General features: G+C 36.3%; 1 protein-coding gene and 3 long non-coding RNA genes across 7 annotated transcripts in view; 2 read left to right on the forward strand and 2 right to left on the reverse strand.

Moving 5' to 3' along the window:
• The window catches only part of LOC126380310 (protein masquerade), a 70,789-nt gene that overhangs the window by 44,631 nt on the left and 4,534 nt on the right, over nt 1-21,624 (reverse strand). The gene's annotated exons all lie outside the window — the stretch shown is intronic.
• Nucleotides 1,121-5,642, forward strand: LOC126380406 (uncharacterized). 3 transcript variants are annotated; one of them, XR_007568470.1, is made up of 4 exons: nt 1,121-1,350; nt 1,736-1,865; nt 2,039-2,121; nt 3,056-5,642. It is a non-coding gene; the product is annotated as an uncharacterized LOC126380406 (long non-coding RNA). The 3 variants fall into 3 exon arrangements; XR_007568469.1 differs by having other exon boundaries at nt 1,122-1,338; XR_007568468.1 differs by lacking the exon at nt 1,736-1,865 and having other exon boundaries at nt 1,125-1,685.
• On the forward strand, nt 6,914-9,115 carry LOC126380407 (uncharacterized). Of its 2 annotated transcripts, XR_007568472.1 has the most exons (5): nt 6,914-7,047; nt 7,165-7,363; nt 7,723-7,862; nt 7,966-8,053; nt 8,354-9,115. It is a non-coding gene; the product is annotated as an uncharacterized LOC126380407 (long non-coding RNA). The 2 variants fall into 2 exon arrangements; XR_007568471.1 differs by lacking the exon at nt 6,914-7,047 and having other exon boundaries at nt 7,063-7,363.
• LOC126380408 (uncharacterized) lies at nt 9,188-10,415 on the reverse strand. Its single transcript, XR_007568473.1, has 4 exons — nt 10,199-10,415; nt 9,925-10,116; nt 9,427-9,492; nt 9,188-9,347 (listed from the first exon to the last, which is right to left on the reverse strand). It is a non-coding gene; the product is annotated as an uncharacterized LOC126380408 (long non-coding RNA).

Raw genomic sequence — 21,624 nt, forward strand, 5'->3', positions numbered from 1 at the left:
AATCAACAATTCTGGTAATCCAAAAAATATACATTTTACATCGCTATGTTACAAGAAATCACCAGAGAAAGTAGTATATATATTTTTATATACAGGGTGTTAATGACATCTTAACGAATACTGAGGGGGATGATTCAGACCAAATGTTTTTATATTTACTTTGCAAATAAATTTTGAACTTTTAGTAAATGATTTACTTACAGTTTTAATGATTTTATATATGCGACAAGTAATAGTAATTACTTAATACATTAGTCAGTAATTCACTTAATTTTTAATAACACAATTTACGTCCTTGGAACGTTGAAGACACCAATGTAATGTTAACACAGTGGTAACATTTACGACATCAAAGGGCCAGCGATGGCGGCTAGTCATAGGATTGAGCATACCTCGTTTTCCTATACCATTGCTTTACCTAACGCGGAACGTTTCCAAGATAAAAGAAAGTTACGGTCAATTCTAGTAGCAGCAGCCGTAACTATTTTCAGTGCGAGATACGCATCCAAAAATCGCAATATTTTTAGCGCATAACGCGCCACGGCACTGAACAAAGTTGTGCCGAACAAACAGTTGTACAGAGTCTAATTAAACGGCATCCACAATCCAGCGCACGCGACGAATTCTCTATTCAAACGCCATTCAAAGGATTATTGAAAACTTTCCACCCCGTGAGGGCGTTGCCTATCAACCAGACAGGTGGGGTGAATGCTTGCGACCTATCATTTAGTTCTACGTATTATGTACTTTTATTAAAGCCTTTCTTTTTACGTGAAATCTCCATTGTTCTACTAAGTATACTTAATGGACGTCTCGGCCTTACAATAGCTCTATCATAGACGCACAAAGGTCATTCTTGCCAGACAAAGCGTAATTATATCTTAGTTTGACAGCTCTTCGACTTTTTTTTTTTTTTTTTTGGAATTTTTGGCCTGGTTACATAGACCTTTAGGCCACGTCTTCATTTTGGAGCTGATTCCAGCAGACACATGAAAATATGCACTTATATTTTTTGAAATGTTTTCTTAATGTAATTATAAATGGGTTGGAAACACTTCACATTTTTTAATAAATCTTTAAGGCGGCGGGGGGTATTTGGTAATTTTTCACTTAATTCACTGGCAAGGATGAGTCTTTCTAACGGAAATTTATGACAGCTGAAAATCAAATGTTCAATATCACCAACAGTATTTTCACAGGCGGTGCACTTGTTATCCAGTATTATGCCCAATCTATATAAATGTGCAGGAGTGGTGTGGTGGCCAAAACGAAGCCGGTTCATGGTCGTAATAAAATCTCGGCTAGCAACCTTCAAATTGTTATACCACGGTTGAGTTGGTAAAACTTCTTGTACGCTTCCGTACCATTTTCCTTTTTCTTGTTGGTCTTCTTTCCAAAAATCAATCCATATTTCTAACATATCCTTTTTAATTGATGCATAGAAATCAGTGAATGGAGTATTTGCAACAAATGAAACATCTAATAAATTAGTCCCCTCATATGCAGCTTTATCCGCAATTTCGTTTCCTGTTATTCCTCTATGGGAGGGTATCCACATAAAGGATATTTCAACTCCCTTGACAGCTTTAAATTCATATAAAATTTGAATTATCTTAAATAATAAATAGTTGGATTTGAAGTGGAAGTTTAAATTGTCTAGTGCCTGGAGAACACTTAATGAATCAGTGAGTATTAAAAAATACTTGTGACTATTAATTTTACAAATTTTTTTCAGCGCTTCTAAAACTGCATATGCCTCTGCAGTAAAAATACTGGCATTGGTGCTAAGAGCAAAACTTTGACAAAAATTTATTTGAGGATCATATACCGCACTACGGACATGGGCCTGACCTTTGCTGCCATCGGTAAACAATGTATAATATTGTTTATTTTGTTCAATAAATTGAAGAAATTCATGATTATTGTCCACCTTAGTTTTTATTACTGAAATTCCAAATAATAAACTATTGTAAGATAGGGAGTAACAAGGCCATGGAGAATATTTATATATACTTGAATATTTTATCTGTGTTTTAAGGAAAATTTGAGACATGCTTGGTGATTTACGACAGAGAAGGTCACTTCCAGTTATTGAGGGTGCAATTTGCTGACATGGATGAGGTAATATTCTTTTAATTATTTCTTTATTGTCAGAAGCTTGTAGCTTTATACAAAATCTTTCAGCAATTAATAGCCTTCTTATGGTGAGAGGCATTACACCCGTCTCAACCTCCATAGCACGAATGGGAGTTGAACACATAGCACCAGATATGATCCTCAAAGCCTTATTTTGTACAACATCTAATCTATTTACAAAGTGACTATCTAAATATGCTAAACAACTATAGTCAAAATGGCTTCTTACAATGGCTTTATACAGAATGGACAATATTTTTGGGTCAGCTCCCCAAGAAACTCCAGCTAAGCATCTCATAATATTTATACCTTTTGATGCTCTTTGTACAATATAATTAACATGCTGTTCAAATGATAACCTATTATCAATGATTATTCCTAAGAAAGTATGTCTATTTACTACTGGGATGACCTGATCATTAAAAAACACAGCTGTGCTTGGGAGATCTTTTGTAAAAATCATAACATTACTTTTGCTAGGGTTTATATTTAATTTGAGCCTGGTGCTATAATATACATGTAGGCTATTTAAAGCATTATTTACATTATTAATAGCAAAATCAATATCATTATTTACACTATATACAACTAGATCGTCAGCAAATTGTAAAATATTTACATCTTGTATATTTACATATTTACAAATTTCACATGTATATATATTATACAACAATGGGGATAAAGTTGCCCCTTGCATTGTGCCTTTAGAAGCAGTTTTGGGTCCATATAAAGTATTATTGTGTCGGACATATAAAGTCCTATCTACTAAAAATTTATAAATCCACTGACATAGTACCCCAGGTATATCTAGTTGAGACATAATCTTAACCAGAATACCAGGTTGCACATTATCAAATGCGCCTTGTACATCAAGAAAGGCACAAGCAACACTTAACTTATTTGTTTTTGCATTTTTCAGATCTGACACAAGCGAGACAAAGCTGTCTGCACAACTTCTTCCTCGCCTGAAGCCATATTGAATATTTGGTATAATACCCTTGGACTCAACATACCAATCAAGACGGATTTTAATCATATTCTCGAAAATTTTTCCTAAACAAGATGATAACGAAATTGGTCTATAGGAATTTGCATTGTCTGGTGGTTTATCTGTTTTAAGTACTGGCACAACACATTGTGTTTTCCATGACTGTGGTATTTCTAGTTGAAGCCAAAGAGCATTAAGTATATCAAGGAATAATATTTGTACAGATGGATCTAATTTTTTGATTAAAATATATGGAAAGTCATCTAATCCTGGAGATGTGTTCCTACGACTTTGTAAACTAACTTTGAATTCTTGAAAAGAAAATGGTTGGATTAAAAAATTAGTATTTACATTGTCATTATGAAGACTAAAGAAATTATTTAAATTATCAACTTGTTCACCTCTATCTGCAAGTTTATCTAAAAAAGGGTTAACAAATTCATCACTATATGACCTATTTCCAACTTTAATGCCTTTAAATCTTTTGATATAATTCCAGATTTGACTAATAGGAGTAGTTCTGTTAAAACTATCACATAGAATTCTCCAACCGCTTTTCTTTTCCTCAGAAATAGTTCTCTTTTTAATTGCATCCAATCTTTTATACTTAATAAAATTTGCCATACTAGGATTATTTCTATAGAAATTCAAGGCTTTATAGGAGGCAATTACAGCCTCCTCACATCTTTTATTCCACCATGGAGCTGGCGGCTTACTTCTATACGCGTTAGTTTTAATAAATCTAGGAACACACTCCAACTTAAGGGCATTAAGCCGATCACAAAAACAGTTATATGATTCCATTGGATTAGAAACATTCACAGTTACATTGGAGAAGTAATTTAGAGACATTTGGCTATATAAACTCCAGTCTGTTTTATCATACAAAAACTTCTCAGTAGGAGGGTTTACCTGGTACCTGTCTATGGCTAATGTGATATTTGTAATAGTTGGAAAGTGATAACTACCCATATTATCATCATGCACCATCCACTCACACAGTGGTGTAATAGTTGGGCTAGCAAAGCTGACATCAATTGCAGATGGATTTCTATTAGGATAATTTATAGTTGTGAAATTACCATCATTTAATATGCATAGGTCTAAGTCGTCCATTAAGTCGTACAGTTGTTGTCCACGTCCTTTAATAGAAAGGCAACCAAAAGCTGTATGATGTGCATTAAAGTCACCAGCTATGAATATAGGCTTTGGGAGATCTCTAACTATATTACGAAGTTTACTTATTCTAATGTGACTAGTGGGAGGACAATAAACACACAGGATTGTAAGATCGCCATTCACTGTTGATAGTGATATAGCAATTGATTGTACATCTTCATAGAAGGTAGTTTGTAGGTTTTTATATTTAAGATAAGGTTTAATAAGTATTGCTACACCACCATGTTCATTCTGAGCATTTTTAAAATGGGTATTGTATCCAGAGACACGAAGAATATGATTATTATTGAGCCAGGTTTCATTCAGAAGGCAAATGTCAATATTTTGTTCTTGCAAGAACTTATTTAACAATGGTTTTTTATTGCGAACACTTTGGATATTATACTGAGCAATTCGTAACTGTGAATGTATATTGGGATCCATTATGAAAGATTTTGTAAAAGCATATCTTTAATTTTAGCAGTTGTGATTGGCAGATTGCTAACATTGTTAGCCAACTCCACAAGTGTACGGACGATAGCCGACGTAAGGGCCTCGTTATTAAGTAACTGGGCCCTAACATCGATCGTCTCTTGCGGGGGTGGGGTATTTTTTTCTTTTTGTACATTTTCATTTTTATTTACAACATGTACAGGAGGGATATTTACATCTTTATTTACAATTTTGTGTACAGGTTTATTTACAGATTTATTTACAATTGCTTTATTCGCGTAAGAAATAGTTTTGGTTGTCTGAGGCAGGGGAGGGAATTCATTATCAGCATAGCTTAACTTTTTTGTATTTGTAATACTAGCATAAGTAATTTTATTTCGTTTTTCTTCAATTTTTTTCATTTTAATAGGACATGCTTTTGAAATAGCCAAATGAGGGCCACCACAGTTCGCGCAACATAAATCGTTTGGTGTATTACATTCTTTGTATATATGTTCACCGCCGCAGCAGCTGCAACGTTGCTTTCCATTACATATTTTTGCTGAATGATTAAATTTCATGCAACGATAGCATTGCTGCAACGGAGGAACATAATCAAAAACCCTGTAAGAGAATAAATCGTATTGCACTGTATCTGGTAATACATTCGACAAAAAAGTTAAGCTTACTGTTTGAAGGGGAATCTTTTGATTGCCAACCTTTTTTGTGAATCTACGTACTGCAATAATGTCAAAGTGGGATGAAAGTTTGTCATATAGTTCTTTGTTAGAAATATTAGTTGGGACAAAACGGATAATTCCAATCTTCTCAATATGAGCCGAAGGTATATACGCTGTCAGATTTTGTTTTTGTAAGAATCCTGTATTTGTTAAGAAATTGTTTGCCGTAATAAATTGTTTGAAAGTCACAGCAATCTTATTAGCATTCACTCTGTGGATTGCCACCACACCTTTTATTTCCGTCTGGAAAATATGGTTCAAATAGACTGGGCTTTTGTTGCCTAATCTTTCAGTCGAGGTTCCATTGATTCCTTGCACGTAGACCTTAAATTCATTGCCCAAAGAGTTTTCGGGGTATAATCTCTTATAGTTCGGTTTAAAGTATGGCGCGAAAGATGTGAAGTCACTCACCCCCGCCGCCGTGTCACTACACTCACCACTACCGCTATTGTCCAGCGTCCTTTTTCGCTTATACCCGGGGTTGGGGGCTTCGCCCCCACCCCCCTCATCACCGTCCATAATTACACTACTTAAAATACTATATTTGTACACTTTTTACAAATAATATTTTAAATTAAACTTCACAAGAAAAATTTAAGCTCCCGCTCAACTTAAGTTTTCCCGCCGAAAAAAACAGCTCTTCGACTTATAATTTTATATCAACGCAATCCTGACACACTTCTCTTGTTTCTGCCACATTCATCAAAAGAAAGAAATAAAGTGTGTCAGGATCGAATCAAATGGAATTCTATAGTCTTTGCTTACCTCGGTGGGAAATAGGCGTGAGTTTATGTATGTATGTATGTATCAAGATAATCCTTTGTTTCCCTTTTCTACGTCATCCAAATTTATTGTCTGTGACTTATTGTGGAACAAGTTTATTTATGCCGTTGAGGCTTTTCGGCGGGAAACGGGAACGGGACAGTTGCTTTCTTCATTGAGTAATCTAAATAATTAATACGAAGTGGTGTTTTGTGGTTAATGATCGCATTAAGTTAGTCGGAAGACATTCGCGAGTGTTATTATATTGGAGTATTCAATGAACAAAGTGTATCTGCCTATTTTCGCTTCGTGCCGGGAAGCCGCTTCATAACTCAAAAATTTATGCGGACTTTTGAGTTAATTCGTTTGGGGCTCGGAGTAGGAGTCTACTCCGAGGGTGGGGGCTTAGGTTTCATCATCATCACCTTTCATCATTTCATTAATCATCAAGAAAAAAAATACGTCAGACATGGCTGCAGTGCAATTCTGTAAGGTAATTTTTGAAACTCGCATCTGAATCCGCGGTGAGTTTTTGTTTTGGCATTCTGTAAGACATGTACTTAAATTGAATGCACACTAGCGATACAGTTGCGAGTACGGCAGCGAGTCGAACTAAAGTTGATGCGAGATTTTGACGTTTTTAGTATGAGATGACAGATGTATCCGCATTCTGTAAGGGTGATTCCCCGTTCACTTCGCTATTCACTTCACTTACGAACTCGATTTGATCTGTCAAATAAAAAGTTGATGTTCGTCGAGTGAAATCTATACGTTTATTAGTTATTTGCTGGTGATATCGTGTCTAATAAGACTCAATAAGTTTCAATTAAGGTAATTTAACAGATTAATGTTTAAAAAACTTTAGTGTAGTATTTTATCTGGTGCTAAGTGTACATGTTTCTTCTGTTGAAAATCGCTCAAATGTTTTTATTAAAGTGTTTATTAGAGGAAGCTCATACTTTGGACAATTTTGAGTTGCGTCGACAAGCCTATGAAATTCGTAGTTTGTCTCTATTGACCCGAGATGATAACTATGTCAGCGTATATAGTCTTTCGAAGCAATTAATCGACCAACTCGAGCTTGAGTTGCTCCCTATAATAAAAAAGTACCAAACGTCGAAGAAAAGGACTTACAACTCGTATTAAGGTGAGAAAATTACCTATCTATCTAATACCTACTACCTTATCGTTATTTTGTTAAAATAGATTGATAGCATACTATTCCACACATATTCTGTACCTTGTCATTTTTGGCTAGTGGCAGCTACTAAAACATTATAAAAGAAAATGTTCGGACCTATTTGTCCCAAACATCTGCATCCTGCTGCATAAACAAAGTGGTTAAGGTACTCAACAATCCGAACATGTTGAAAAAGTATATAAGGTTTCCCCAAAATATACAAGAAAGACAAATATTAAAAAGGAGATTTATATTTGAAGATTTTTGTGATAAAACATGCGATGAAACCCTAATACGAGTACCCACTTTCTTGTATTGAATTACAGGTTTCATGAAAAAATCATCATAGGCAGCATTGATGGCACTCTCGTAACTTAAAAAGACCGGCTGAGCATGAAGAGCGCTTCTTCTGTCGTAAGAATTATCATGCTAGGATGTGCAATTGAATAAATATCATGTGCAATTGGTAAGTGAATTAAAATATCTTGTCCCGCTTGAAACATCTTAGAGGTACTCAAATTATTATTTCATGATCATCTCCCTAATCATATTAAGTACCTATTTTTTAGATTACAGATGACAGTTTTATTTTTAATGAAGATGTAAGAGATCACTTAGAGGCTTTGACAAATGCTGGTGAAGAAATTGTTTTGTTCGGTAAGTTTTTCTTTAGTAAAGATATAATATATTTATAAAAGTGATAAAAATAATTATAAGTTGGCCCATAAAAAATCTATTAAAAAGTTTTTAGATTTATTTAATAGGATACAGAGTATCTAACTGAAATTCTTTTCTAGACCATTCATCAGCTATCTAAATGCAACATTTCTTGTGGTCTATTGTATAATTCTGTAAAAGCAACAACAAACTTACGTTTCAGTTTTATTAGTAAGGAATTCCTTACTAACAATTGGTTTAAATATTTAGTAATAAAGTTGTATTCTTCATATATTTCAGGTGGTTCTGGATATGCTGAGCGGGCTAACCTTATGACACCTATAAATAATGCCCCAGACAATACTCCTGAAACATAAATTATAACATGCTTGCGCAACTCCGTAGAACGCCAAATGGTTTGTTGAAAAGACGCTTCAGGTGTTTGTTAGTACACAGGGTCCTAGACTATCATCCTGATAAAGTTGCAATGCATGTTGTATTCTGCATAACGTGTTCAACCGGGCTGGAATGGAGGTAGTTAATTTGACTGAAGATGAAAACCTAGAGGAAGCTCAGGTGGCAGCCGAGACACAGAGAAGGCAACGTGCCAAATCATGATGATTTAAATGTTGGACGGTCGCAAAGGCCTCAAAGGACAAAGAAAAAAAAGTCAAAGATCTTGTGAATAGAAATGTGGTGATCGCGTCGACGTTAACTCCACCTCAGTGTGAGAAGAGTAACAGAACCTTAGTACTAAATATTTTAATTATCTATGTAGATCTAGTTATAGTACATACTAAGGAATAACAGGTAATTTAGAGGTATAGGTATTAGTGAGTGTGTTGTTATCATATAGAATTACCTACTTTGTGTAATGTTATACAATAAAATTGTATATAATAAGCTATTATTACTTTAGGGTCTGCTATTAACTTCAAAATTGTATTTTATGAATAAATAACGGTTTTTATTATTATTTATATTTAGTACATAAGAACATTGAAAAAAAAGATTGTAATATAAGCAAAACCAGAAAAGAAACAACGAATAATAATAATATAACGTATAATAATCTACTTTAAAACTTGAAAATATAAAATTACAATTTAAATACTTATTTATTTGACCCCAGTTCAACCTAATAGCTTCTGCAAACGCATTTAATCCTTCCTCCACTGCCGCCACATCGTTAGCGGCAATTCCGCCTCTCTCAATGCTGCGCTTCATCATGTTCGCCTTGACCGGTGCATTGGGCCGCTGAATTTCTAACTGCTGCTCTTCAACTCACTGAAATCTGTAAGAGTAATAGTAGTTTATTTCAGCACATAAATGTAGTCAAAATAACATTAGATCAAATAAACTGAAATACGTACTTCTGAATGTCCACTGCTTTGTATTAAAGAGGGAGGCTGAGGAACCAATTGTATTGGGTCTGATTGCTGAAAATAAAATCATGTACTTTATTATTATTATTTTAGTATAATAACGACGAACACACCTAATTTAATAAAACTCTGACTAAAAATAGCTGGATTCCCAGTGGGCATCTCCAGTACCAAACCCTGAACCCCTATACAAAGCCACTATCCGTTCCTCCAATGCAAGTTCAGCTACATCCTCCACCCCACCACCAGTCCTACGTCTAGCTGCAGCCTGTGCTGCTACTTTTTTAACGGCACGTTTTTACTCAGACAGATAATATATAAGTTTAAGTGTTCAGAATGCGTTAGTAGGTACATTGTTAATGAATAAATTGCAGAGAGATTGACATACTCAATAAACAAGCTAGGTTGAAATTCAATTTTTTTTTACATTTGAAATGCTTCAAGAACAGTATTTCGGACAAGAAATATTAATATTAACATACTCACTTTGGTCCACTGCTTGTATGTTTTAATCGTCCCACCCATATTATTGAGCCGCTATGACAAAACTTCCTAGTGCTCCACTCTCTGGCATATTGAGTTTTTGAAAAACCCTTTGCCAGATCTGGGTTTCTCTCCAGGAAGTCAATCATTGCTTCTATTAGGGCAAAGGACAGATGGGATGAGCGCTCGCTTACACTGAAAAGATTTTTGTTTTTGTTACAAAACAAAATAATTCCAGTCAGTAAGAGATTAATTTTAAGTAAAGGAATAAACTTACTTCATTATCCCGTTTCAAAATATGTCCACACGCAGCCAAAACACCACAATCTATGCACCAAACCACTTAAAAACATATAAATGCACTTGAAATTCCTCAACTTTGTTTTCAAACATTCGTACAAAACTTTTTTTTAGCTTTGAGTTATAAAAATGTAAGCATAGACTCAATGCTCATTCATCCAAAAGAATTAAGTTTATGATTAAAAACATTATAATTTAACTTATTAAGGCTTGAGTAATTTAAATTCGGGTACAGAAACGTAAATAAAATCATCCAAATTATTGTTCTTTGGCAGAATTTCATTATTTTAGCTAAAAACAATAAATCGGTAATTACCGATTGGTATCTTCTCATTAAGCGCCAATCACTAGTAACTCGAAAGATATATCGAAGCTCACTTCACTTCGCAAGTGAGCTAGTGATGTTTACAGAATACCAAATCAAGGTCAGGTGAGATCGAATGCGAAGTGTAAGTGAGCGTCGAAGTGATAAGCGAGTTATTGTTCGAGATCTACAGAATCGACATACTGTATGGGCATAGTTCCCTTTGCCTTACCCTTCGGGGAAAACCAAAACAAAAAAAATTATGCCGTTGAAGAACTTAGTATAGGGGAGTCAATAAAGCCTTAAAGTAGACCAAACTTCTGGTGTAATGGTTACCATGGTCGTCCCGGCTTGGCAAGAGCTGCGGGTTTAAACCCTGTCCGAGTCAGACTATTCCAATTTAATGATCCTTTGTGAGATTCCACAGCACGGGTAAATTAACCTCCTTGAGGATCCTTTGTGGGATTAAATTGTATTATTACCCTTCGGTCGCCTACGAAACTATTACTATGTAACCAGTTACATTAGAAGAAAAAATGTCTTGCTACGAAACGTAACTACTGCAGCGTAATTTTGCTGCAGCGCAATCTTTTTGCTTATCAAGTTTTCTTTTTCTGGCTTTTTGGACGTATGCTATATTTAAAATTTGAAATGTGAATTTGTCTCCATGGTTTGTTTGTTTGTTTCTTGACTTTTGAGAGATATTCTTTGTGGCTGACTGTTGGTTTTCTTGTATTTTATCTGGAAAATCTAATTTAATGTTCTGTATGTGTTTTTAAATGTGCTGTTTTAATTGTGAAACGTAAAACGTAATTTCTGGTGATATAAATATAGTATTTCATTTTCCCTGGTAAGTTTGTGTTGGTTTGTTCTTCTTTCTTCCTTTTTCCCTTTCTTTCTTTCACATCACTTTTCTATTTTATTATTTATCTTTGTAGATAAGGGAAATCCCCTTGGGTTTTGGTTTTAACCTGGAGTTACATCGTGTGCGAAGCCGTCCCATCCCCACGGATCCTATATATGATTCGAGTTGCGACTGCGAAGTCGCTACGATCGCTCCGACTCTGCGGTTCCTGTTACTTTCCTTTACCTGAAGCTGTATCGCTTCAACGGTCCCTACGAGACGGACGGATCGACGGAATAACTACGGCTGCGAAGAACCAAATTGCTTTTGTGTTCCTTTTTATATTCCTGAACCTTTTTTTAAAATATTTTTTCCGCTATTTGTGAATATTTATTTAGGAAGCCTTTTCAAAATTCTTAAAGCCCCGCGCGGCATCGTTTCAGTGTTTGGTATTCCTTTTGGCATATTAATCTTTAAAAACTTTCGTTGATCAACGGAGGTAGGTGAGGTTCGATTCCCTTTTTTACCGTTATTACCTTTTAACTATGTTCATGTTAATTTATAATAATTTAAATTACTTAAACTGCATTTCCCAATAAATTAATTTAATTGTTAGCGAGTTCCTCTTTTTTATCGCTACATTTTTGGCGCCCGAACAAAAGTAAATATTTCATCATAATTCGTATCTTTTTTTTTTTCCTTTTTTTTGCGGTGGGGTTCGATCTCGAGCCCTAAAAAATCTATTTTGTTTCCTTTGTTTTGTGTTTGTGTTTTCTAAGTGGCGTATTTGTCCAGTTTGCAACGTGTATTTTTTTTTTCTCATCTTTTATCCACTTTCGATTTCATTACACGATGGCTCAGAGTGCGCCAGTATCACCGCGCCACGGAGGTTCGGTACTTGACGATGCCACCGTTATTCCCGGTAGCTTCATTTTGCCTTTAGCCAGTTCCCCGAAACCCAAGAAGCAGATCCACCAATGCGCGCAGTTTTCAGATGCTTGTCATCCTAAAGATTTTCCACTCCACAAGTGGAATTTGTGTTATGATGGCACTACCTGCATCAGGGAGTTTCTGATAACCCTTGAGGAATATAAGGAAGCCAGAGGGGTACCCGATGACGTTGTTCTAAAGAGGTTCCACGAACTTCTGTCGGGTACTGCTCTGAAGTATTATCGCACGGTTCGTAATTCCTTGAGTTCATTTTCTGATCTCAAAAATATATTGCTCAAGACCTTTGATACTCCGGACTACAATTTCCACACCGAGCGTCGTCTCCGCAATTTGAAGCAAGTCGAGCATCAATCGATCCGCGACTTCGTAATTGACATTCGCGACCTCAACAGCAAACTACAACGTCCAATTCCTGACCAAGATCTTCTTAATATCATTAAGCACAATGTCCATTCCCGCTATTCTCCTTGTCTCGCCACGAATAGGATTTGTGACCTTGAAACTTTAGTTGACATCTTGACCAACTTTGAGTCGTATTATCAACCTCCGCAATGTCATAAGGTCGTTTCTCCAACCAGCACCGTGACTCCTTCGTCCTCCACCGTGTGCCCGAAGTGCAATCAAATAGGTCATCCCTATAGGTACTGTCCTAATGTTCAAAGGAAGATTTGTTTTCGTTGCAAGAAACCTGGAGTTATTACGGCCAATTGTCCTGTTTGTAACGAACCAAAAAACTCGTAAACCACCGGGGTCGTTCTGGTTGTTCCCAGTCGATTTCCCCGGTGCTTAATTCTAATACGCGTGATAATCGTCTTTTTATTGATATTTTTATTTTTAATCGTCGTTTGAGAGCCCTTCTTGATTCAGGCGCTCAGACTTCTCTTTTAAGCGCGAAACTCGCGCGTGAAATCGGCATTCCTTTTGATGGTTGTTTTTCTGGTACTCCGGTCGTTTCTGCTAATAACGCGCCGATTACCATTTTAGGGTCAGCCACCCTTACTGTCTCTTTTAATGGCCGTGATTGCTTGCATAAGTTTTTGATCGCTGAATCAATCACGTCTGATATTATTCTCGGTATTGAGTTTTGGGACAAATTCGGTCTCACCTCTATTTTCAGTGCTGCCTTTAATGAGAAAGTAGCAGGCAACTTGTTCGTTCCTAACGGTTCCTTTTCAGGACCGGTTTGTATTAATGAAGTTTCTTATCCTCGGGTCGATCTTTCCCCGGAACAAGAGAAGGTTCTTGCTGAAGTTATTGTTGAATACGGCGAGATTTCTTCGGACAAGATTGGTTTAGGGAAGACTACGTGGTTGTCGCATAAGATTAATACCGTCGGCTCTCCTATTAAACAACGTTATTATCCTCTTTCTCCAACCAAGCTTCAGATCCTTAACGAGGAGATAGATAAGATGCTTGAGGCAGGTGTCATACGTCCCTCTCGTTCTCCTTGGGCCAGCCCAGTCGTGATGGTTACCAAAAAGGACGGTAGCGTTCGTTTCTGCGTTGATAGTCGCAAGCTGAATAGCGTTACAGTTCGGGACTCTTATCCGCTTCCCCGCATTCAAGATATTTTAGATAATCTGCGTGGTGCGAAGTACATGACGTCGCTCGATTTTCGTAGTGCTTTTTGGCAGATCCCACTTGCTGATTCGGAAAGTTGTGAAAAAACCGCCTTCATTGTTCCTCAACGTGGTCTTTTCGAGTTTGTACGTATGCCTTTTGGTCTTACTAACGCCGCTTCGGAGATGCAGCGTCTAACTGACCTTATCGTAAATTACGAATTCACTAATACAAGCGAGAACTGTGTTTTCGGCTATGTCGACGATTTGATTATTGTTTCCAAAGATTTTGATAGCCATATTTCTTTATTACGTCGCGTTTTGCACCGTTTAAAAGAAGCTGGTCTTTCTATCAACTTAAAGAAATGTGAGTTTTGTCGCAAAGAAATTAAATATTTGGGCTATATCGTGAATGAGAATGGTCTTCAAACTGACCCCCAAAAACTTGAAGCTATCACAGATTATCCCACTCCGTGTTCGGCGAAAGCTCTTAGGGCATTTTTAGGAATGTGTTCTTATTATAGACGGTTTGTTAATGGTTTTTCTTCAATAATTGCCCCGTTAACGGCATTGTTAGGGAAAAGGAAAGGTCGAGATCCTATCGATTGGAATCCTCAAGCTGATGCCGCTTTTAACAGGTTAAAAGAATCTATGATTAATACCCCTTTGATCACATGTCCCGATTTTACTAAACCCTTCATTCTCCAGTGCGATGCCTCATCTGTCGGTCTTGGTTCTGTTCTTTCCCAAAGTATTGATGGTACTGAACGTCCGATTGCCTATTATTCCAGGTTGTTTTCTAAAGCTGAACGCAATTACAGTACCACGGAGCGTGAACTTCTTGCAGTACTCGAATCTATTAAGCATTTTCGCTGTTATCTTGACGGAATGAAGTTTACTATAATTACTGATCATATTGCACTTAAATGGTTACTGACTTTGGATAACCCCACGGGCCGTTTAGCTCGTTGGGCAACGATAATTTCTCAATACAATTTCGAAATTGTTCATCGTAAGGGTGCTCTCAACGTTGTGCCGGACGCTCTATCCCGAATGCATATTAATCTCATATCATTTAATGAAGGTATCGAGCGTACCAGTGATCCGTTTTATAAAAAGGTGTATCAGGGTGTTCGTTCCTCTCCTCAGATGTTCCCGGCTTACTCTATCGTGGATGGAGTTCTGTTACGACGTGTTGCCCTCTCTTCACCGCTTCAGAAGAACCCTTGGAGAGTCGTTTTGCCTCGTGAAAAGGTTGAGGAAGCTGTCTCGGAAGCTCATTCTAGTTATCCTTCCATACACCCTGGTGTTATGAAAACGTACCTGAAGTTACGTGAAAATTATTATTGGCAAAATATGTATAAGGATGTTGTTCGGATCTTAGGTCTGTGTGAGGTCTGTAAAGCCCATAAGATCGCCAATTGCCAGCCCCGTGGTCAAATGTTGTTCCCAAGGAGTGTTAATTCTCCGCTTCATAGTATCTCGATCGATTTAATTGGTCCATTATCTTGTGCGTATTATGGCTATAGATATATCTTGTCCGTTGTGGATATATTTTCAAAATATGTATGGCTTTTCAGCCTTAAGAGAGTTGATGCTAAAGGTGTTTGTCGCTTTTTAGAGTCTGACATTTTTCATGTTTTTGGCGTTCCACATCAGGTTCTATGTGACAATGCTACGGTTTTCCGCAGTCATTATTTTCACGATTTTCTTATTAAATATGGAATAGACAACCCTACTTATACCCCTTATTATTCTCCTCAAGCTAATGTGGTTGAACGATATAATCAGAGCGTGGTTACCTGCCTTAGTATTCTTGTGCAAGATAATCATCGCAGTTGGGCTCGTATGTTGCCGAGAGTTAAGCTGTACCTCAACTCTTGTATCAACCTAGCTACTTCATTCACTCCCAATTTCCTCATGTTTGGTAGGGAAATCTCATTTCATGCCGTACCTGTTAATTGTGACCAGACTCAAGACACTGATTTAGTCAAGAGTCGGGCAAGGCATGCAGCTAACCTTTCCCATTTGAGTGATGTTTTTTCTAAAGTAGCTGACAATTTGGCTTGCTCCTTTTTAGCTAACTCCAGACGCTATAACTCCCATAGATCATCGCCAGTCCTCACTGTCGGTGATATCGTTTGGAGAAGAAATTTTGCTCGTTCTTCCGAGGATGAATTCCGCTGCGGAAAATTGTCTCCGCGTTTTATTCGCGCTTCAGTACTCCAGGTGGTTTCACGACAAGTTTACGTCCTGCGTGATATGGATACTGGACACGTCGGCACGTATCACATTAAAGACATTTTGAAATAAATTTACATTTAAATCCCTTCCTTCCGCCCGCGAAGTTTCACTTCTTTTTTTTTTCTGTGGCGGTGGTGCTTCGCGGAGTTATATTCATTCGTCCCTTAACATTTTTGTTATTTTTCCGTAATTTATTTTCCTTGGACCATCATAGTCATTATCATGCATGTCATTTGTCATCACCACGTCACCTATTGCCATGTAATTTATTTGACACCAACAGACAGGCTGTTGGATTTTTACGTCACGCTGACTACTATTTGAAAGCGGGATCGTTTAGTTTTAGTATTTTCTTGTTGTTGTTGCTTCGTTTTATTTCATTCTTGTCGTTCTCATTTCACTTCATTTCATTTCACATTTACCTTAACCTTTTTTTCTTCTATTTCGTTTTAGCTTTACCTTTGATCATCTCTGCCGTTCCTACCTTCTCGTTTACACCTTCCACTGTTCTTGTTTTTTACTTCATCTGGTCTTTCAGGTTTCTATTTTTCTCTGGAAGGGGGATGACTGCAGCGTAATTTTGCTGCAGCGCAATCTTTTTGCTTATCAAGTTTTCTTTTTCTGGCTTTTTGGACGTATGCTATATTTAAAATTTGAAATGTGAATTTGTCTCCATGGTTTGTTTGTTTGTTTCTTGACTTTTGAGAGATATTCTTTGTGGCTGACTGTTGGTTTTCTTGTATTTTATCTGGAAAATCTAATTTAATGTTCTGTATGTGTTTTTAAATGTGCTGTTTTAATTGTGAAACGTAAAACGTAATTTCTGGTGATATAAATATAGTATTTCATTTTCCCTGGTAAGTTTGTGTTGGTTTGTTCTTCTTTCTTCCTTTTTCCCTTTCTTTCTTTCACATCACTTTTCTATTTTATTATTTATCTTTGTAGATAAGGGAAATCCCCTTGGGTTTTGGTTTTAACCTGGAGTTACATCGTGTGCGAAGCCGTCCCATCCCCACGGATCCTATATATGATTCGAGTTGCGACTGCGAAGTCGCTACGATCGCTCCGACTCTGCGGTTCCTGTTACTTGCCTTTACCTGAAGCTGTATCGCTTCAACGGTCCCTACGAGACGGACGGATCGACGGAATAACTACGGCTGCGAAGAACCAAATTGCTTTTGTGTTCCTTTTTATATTCCTGAACCTTTTTTTAAAATATTTTTTCCGCTATTTGTGAATATTTATTTAGGAAGCCTTTTCAAAATTCTTAAAGCCCCGCGCGGCATCGTTTCAGTGTTTGGTATTCCTTTTGGCATATTAATCTTTAAAAACTTTCGTTGATCAACGGAGGTAGGTGAGGTTCGATTCCCTTTTTTACCGTTATTACCTTTTAACTATGTTCATGTTAATTTATAATAATTTAAATTACTTAAACTGCATTTCCCAATAAATTAATTTAATTGTTAGCGAGTTCCTCTTTTTTATCGCTACACTACGTAACTAGTACAAGGAATAAGATTAGTGATTATTTAGATTTTGAATGCATGGGAATAACTGTCTGGAAACTGATAATAGGCAGCCAAATTACTAAATTGTATAACTATATATATATTTATGTATATAGTTATACAATATACTGGGTGTTAGTGACATCGTAACGAATACTGAGGGGGTTGATTCAGACCATGATTCTGAGTTAAAATCAAGTGGAATTTTCCGTCGCAAAATTCATGATTTTTTTTTAGTTTTTTTTAAATATTTTCAATTCTATACTTTTGCGATGGAAAATTCCACTTGATATTAACTCAGAATAATCAGATGAATCATCCCTCTCAGTATTCGTTACGATGACACTTACACCCCGTACAAGTACATACGGTAATGTCCGTATACACAACAGGACCCTTCGTCTGATTCGATCGACAACCAGAGTTTCACTTTCGTAATATTTAGTACCTTCCGAGTAGTGTAAGAAAAATAATAGTACCTTTACAGTTAAACAAAAAACTTGAATTAATTTCCAGCAGGACCCTCCGTGGTTTGAAGGTCTTCAGACCATTGGTGTATATCCCTGTATAGCGGTGCATTAGTACCTTCAGATTATCTTCGTTTTCTTTTAAAACAAATATTAGTTTATAAGAAATAAATCTACAAAATTTTTATACTGCCAGCAGGACCCTTTTTTGTTTTGGTGCTTTCAGTCCAGACATTCATATTTCCTAGCAGCAGTATATTAGTACTTTTCAAAAAAATATCGCTTAATTAAAAAAAAATGTATTAAAAAGTAATAAGACTGATTCTTTATCAGAGAAAATATTCTAACACTTTTATTTATGTGATGCAACCAATGAAATAAAAAACAGTTTTCATGTTATATTAGGTAGGTACGTAGTTTGATATCGTCAAAAAGGAAAACACAATGAAAATTATAACAAAAAATAAATTATATTTACAAAAATTTACATTAGGAATTATCAATCAAAATTACAATTACCAATCAAAATTACAATTACCAATAGAAATCAAACGTTGTTCAGCGTGGGTTAATAAAGATCATAGTAGATCATTGGTTGCATCACATAAATAAAAGTGTTAGAATATTTTCTCTGATAAAGAATCAGTCTTATTACTTTTTAATACATTTTTTTTTTAATTAAGCGATATTTTTTTGAAAAGTACTAATATACTGCTGCTAGGAAATATGAATGTCTGGACTGAAAGCACCAAAACAAAAAAGGGTCCTGCTGGCAGTATAAAAATTTTGTAGATTTATTTCTTATAAACTAATATTTGTTTTAAAAGAAAACGAAGATAATCTGAAGGTACTAATGCACCGCTATACAGGGATATACACCAATGGTCCGAAGACCTTCAAACCACGGAGGGTCCTGCTGGAAATTAATTCAAGTTTTTTGTTTAACTGTAAAGGTACTATTATTTTTCTTACACTACTCGGAAGGTACTAAATATTACGAAAGTGAAACTCTGGTTGTCGATCGAATCAGACGAAGGGTCCTGTTGTGTATACGGACATGCCGCCATATAAGTAGGTATGGGTGTTAGTGACACCGTAACGAATACTGAGGGGGATGGTTCAGACCATGATTCTGAGTTGATATCAAGTGGAATTTCGTGTCAAAAAATTCATGAAAATTTTTCTTTTCTTTTTAATTATTTTCTAATCCATACTTTTGCGACGGAAATTTCTACTTGATATCAACTCAGAATCATGGCCTGAACCACCCCTCAAAGTTTTCGTTACGATGTCACTAACACCCTGTATATATATATCAAAGAACGTCTAGGGCCCCGTTCAGAGGTTTTTCTTGTAGATTCTTTTCCCCAGCTATACAGGTTGTGAGAAACTGTAGCAGCTTTAGGCGGAGAACCTATTGTTACCTACTGAATAAAGATATTTTTGAATTTGAAAACCATTTTTTTTTAAAGTAAGCTTTTCCTTTAATATGAGTTTACAGTTTACGGCCATTTACTATTAGTTATGTTTTGTGCGTTATTGTGGATAGGTATGCAATACAGATGTAAATTTGTATAAGTAATATTATTCTGTAACGTGTTGTGAACTGTATGTTTGTGTAAGTACCTAATAAATAAATAATAAATACTCGTATTACAATTTTGCCTGAGAACCAGACCAGAAGGCTATTATATGTAATTAACACATTAAAAGTGGTGCCAGTATGAATTTGGGCGAGCGCGTTGATGTCTATTGTACTGCGGTGCGCGCGCGCCGCCTGGATCTAGATCACTGACACCATAAACCTACTGACTCACGAATTTTGCATTCGCACGACACACTGGTTTAGTTTCAAAAATACCAGTCATTTACGACTAACTAACTAAACGTGGCATCGTGAACCAGTCATGTACAACTAATTAACTAGAGTCAGGGTCAGTATTTTATGACCTGTGGTCAGATCTTTTCCACAACAACCACGCCTAATTTAACCAAGCCTATTTTATTGGCTGTTGAGCTGTGTTATTTAATCATTGGCTGCCAATGTGCGGTCTTCAGACAACATAATTAAAATAATTATACACTTCTTTCTGATCAAAAATATTGAAACAACACCGCAAGTTTATGTTTCGCAAGTTATTACTTACCAGAAAAATATTAAATAGTAATAATAATATTATATTTAATAGGAATGAAAAATAAATGTTATTTTAACAGTGAATATTAAAAGGTTTTCAAATTCATAATGTTAAATGTTCCAAATTCAAATTTAAAAAATAATCTAGCATTTTATTGGATAAATTTTGGAAGTACCTATTTACATTTTTTTTAAAGAGAAGTATAAGTAGGTATTTTTTTTAAAAGGAATCGACTATTTTGGGCCAAGTCTACGTTTCATGTCTTTTAAATTATTTTAGTTTGTACGTAGCACAAGCACAGCACAAATATGTTAAACTCCTCCCGCCGCCTTATAAGAAGGTACTTTAATCGTTGATGTTACTATTGATGTTGCTAATAATGAATAATTAGAAAGAAAATAAAACCAATGAAAAACACACACACAAGACCAACACTAAGCAAGTACATTTATACCGTTAACACGGAATATATAATAGTACGAGTGATTAATAAGTAGTGATGCGACGTGTCAGACCTCGATCTCAACAGCAGTACCTAGTAATGACAAGACAGATAATAATTGGTAAGTATAATCAGTCCACACACAGTGTGAACGTATGATCCGTGCTTCGGAAAGCACGTTAAGCCGTTGGTCCCGGTTACTATTTACTGATGTAAGTGAGTAGTCGTTACACAAGCCATGTCAGTGGCCTTTGGCGGCTCAATCATAACCCTGACACCAGGGTTGATGAGGCTGGTATTCCACCTCACAACCCACACGATAAGAAGAAGATAATAAACATTAAATACCTTTCTTTTTGTCTTTCTTTCTTTCTATCAAAGAGTGCGTGCAAGTTGTCTTCTGATTACTTGTGCACTGCTCACTCTATTAGGATGTTGAGAAATGCGATGAATAACAGAACGCACAGCGATTTCAGCGATTTTATTTAGTCCGCAAGTTTCGCTGTATTGATTTCTGCACCCACAGCCAGGGGTCGAGCGTCAGACAGACTACCTATTCAATTAGGAAAATGTCCGACAAACATAGACAAATTCGTTACATTTTCAACGTCAAGCACAGGGTCCACGAACGGATGCAATTCTGTTAATGTATTTCTATATCTTTAGTAAGTAGTCAACTAATAATCATAGTGTTATTGTATAATTCCATAGAGGTTGCATGAATTATCTGTGGAAACTCTTTTGTTGTTAAGCTACTTATATCATCATCACCAGCCCATTAACGTCCCCACTGCTGGGAAACGGGCCTTCCCTACGGATGGATAGGGAGATCGGGCCTTAAACCACCGCGCGGGCCCAGTGCGGCTTGGTGGTTATTAACTAATGCAGCCGGGACCAACGGCTTATCGTGCCTTCCGAAGCACAGAGGAGCTCGAGATGAAAACTT

The sequence above is a fragment of the Pectinophora gossypiella genome, chromosome Z (genome assembly GCF_024362695.1).
Source record: "Pectinophora gossypiella chromosome Z, ilPecGoss1.1, whole genome shotgun sequence".
NCBI classification, from domain to species: domain Eukaryota; kingdom Metazoa; phylum Arthropoda; class Insecta; order Lepidoptera; family Gelechiidae; genus Pectinophora; species Pectinophora gossypiella.